Source organism: Montipora capricornis, chromosome 11, assembly GCF_036669925.1.
Source record: "Montipora capricornis isolate CH-2021 chromosome 11, ASM3666992v2, whole genome shotgun sequence".
In the NCBI taxonomy this organism is placed as follows: Eukaryota; Metazoa; Cnidaria; class Anthozoa; order Scleractinia; family Acroporidae; genus Montipora; species Montipora capricornis.
The window spans coordinates 14,082,209-14,084,708 of record NC_090893.1 but is presented as its reverse complement, the minus strand read 5'-3'; the positions used below and the strand labels follow the sequence as shown (position 1 = coordinate 14,084,708).

The following is a 2,500-nucleotide window of genomic DNA, read 5'->3' as shown; positions in this document are numbered from 1 at the left end:
CTACCTGCATAACACGGAACATGACCGCTGAGGCACTATACAATGGCGCCATCATAACGTAATAATTATCTGGGTGTGTTATTCTCCAAAGTCTCTGAACACAAATACGAGATGTTGCCTTCAAGGTCACCCCAAGGAGGGGAGAAAATAGAGCGATAATCAGTTTGCCTTTTTCGTTTTGTTTGATATACACAGGATAAAGGAATGAAGAAGTAATGATTCCCAAGATAAAAGTTAAACAATAAATGGCTGTAAAAAGCATGAAAGCAGGGCGCGTTTGTCGCTTTGAGTGAAGGCAGACATGATTCGCTAACAAGTAGTTCTGGCCAAAAATACTAATGATAAATAGAACGCTTGTTCCTTGGAAAGTGGGAATGATTTACTGGATCCTAGAGCTTGTAATGTCTCTCGGTATAGTGAATCCAAGAAATAAATGATCATGCAACATAGAAAGAGGTTTGTCTTCACTCCTGACAGTTGATATGGACGGAACAGAAGTAGCGTAAGTAAAAACACCCAAGTAGATAAAAAAAAACAAGAGATGACAGCACAAAGTTCGTTGTTTCAAAGTTACAGTTGAGGTACGTTTTATAGCTAAGATAAGAGACTATTGAGAAAAACATACCAAAAGAAATCGAAGCACCGATGACCGTTGACTTACATATTGTTCGCAAACAGAACGTCTAAGCTGCTTCCAGGACAGTGCTCGATCGAGATCCGCTTCCTGATTTTTGCCTTGTTCTTCCATGTCTCCGAGGGAACAAGCGTCTAAAGAAACCGCCTTAACTCTACAGGAGGCTGGTAAAAAATCATCCACCGTCGCCTCTTTGTCGCTGTATTCCTGATAGATAATCTGTTTGGCCACTGGTTGAGCGTACCATTCTCGGCCTGTATTCTGCAAAAGGATGTATTCTAAGGTTTCTTGACTATAGTCGGGGTCCCTTGGGCTGTATTGTTCGGATACAGTTCGTGTAAAACTAAAGACGATGTGTCCAAACACTTCGATGAACCTGCTTCCATCCATTTTGTAGTTGCTTCAAGGAAACTTAATCGTGCAGTATTTCAAATGATAATTCTCTTCATTTTTCCGAATACAAATTATCCATGCGACAAGCTCATCCAGAATGAAAGTATCTGATATTCAAGAGCGTTATTTATTAATCCGTGTTAGTTTCGCCAACTTACATCACAAGTTTACATAGAAGGTTCGAGACTTCAAAAAAAGGGGAACGTTTTTGTTAATGCAAAACATAAACAAAGTCAAGTATACACTTCGATAGGTGGTTTTCACGTTACGTCATCGCCGCCATGTTGGTGGACGAAACAAAAGATCTCCACCAACAGTGGGCCATTTCCGAGTTGCTGTTTGTCTCGGTTTGGAAGTGAGTCTTAGTGCTTAACTATTGTAATGGAAATGAGTTTGATTTGCATAAGAATACGCAACTCATTTCCATTTGAATGGTTGTGTACCAGGACTCGCTTTGACACTGAGGCATGCAACTCGGAAATGGGCTATTGTACGTTGTAGCATTGTTGTCAAAAATTGCTCCAAACCTCCAACCCACATACTACTATCACCATGCGATGGTAACTATATTACTGCAATCATTTTTGGAAATCATCCTTTCAAAGCTATGATTCTCATATTATTGTAAAAGTATCACAGCTCACCACATTGTGGTTTCAAGCGGCTTAAAAGCGGTTTACGGTTAGCCAGCGTTGGAGCGTGCTTAATGTTATGATTCCATGTGATGGTTAAAGTTATCGAACTATTATATGATAACAAATTGATTACGTCACCAAATGACGTCCTTTTGCCTTATCATTCGAATAGCTAAAAGTATGACCATTTCTGGCTAGTCTCAAATTTTCGAAACTAAAAGTGCGTTTGAATACTTGCATAATCAAATGGAACAGAAAAGAATCATCATAGCGTGACATTTTTGGAAAACAGGATGTAATACTCAGAAACAAAGAATGGGGGTTTCCCGCTTAATATGGGGCTGATCTTACCCTATTGTGTTCAACGTCGTAAGACTGTCTTGTCATTGTTTCAACCAATCTTAATGGATTATGTGTGGTAAACAGAAGATAAAGGAAACTTTAAGAGAATTTATTTTGATTTTAGAAATAGTTGAGAGTTAAACTGGTTTAACCGGTTTGATGGATGATTGGGATATGGAAGATGTGAATGACTGTAATTATGAGACAGACTGCGATGTTGAAATACCAGATGGTTTCCACTTAGAAAATACCCTCTATCAAGTAAACGATAAGGTACAACGGTTTGCCTTCTACTGGATGAAGTTATAATCAAACTGTTGGATACAGCGAGAGGAGGCTTTAGGCTCACTAAGGCTTGGAAATGTTGACAACGCAATTAAAATACTTGAGGACTGGCCTGCAACTATTGGATGTCCGAAAGTGCCTCAAGTATTATCTACCGAGCAAGAGGAAGAGTTGAAACACTAGGAAGCTAGAAAAGACTATTGTGAAAATC

General features: G+C 39.2%; 1 protein-coding gene across 2 annotated transcripts in view; it reads right to left on the bottom strand.

The window, feature by feature from the left end:
- Positions 1 to 2,500, bottom strand: part of LOC138023904 (uncharacterized) — a 39,311-nt gene that overhangs the window by 10,213 nt on the left and 26,598 nt on the right. The gene's annotated exons all lie outside the window — the stretch shown is intronic.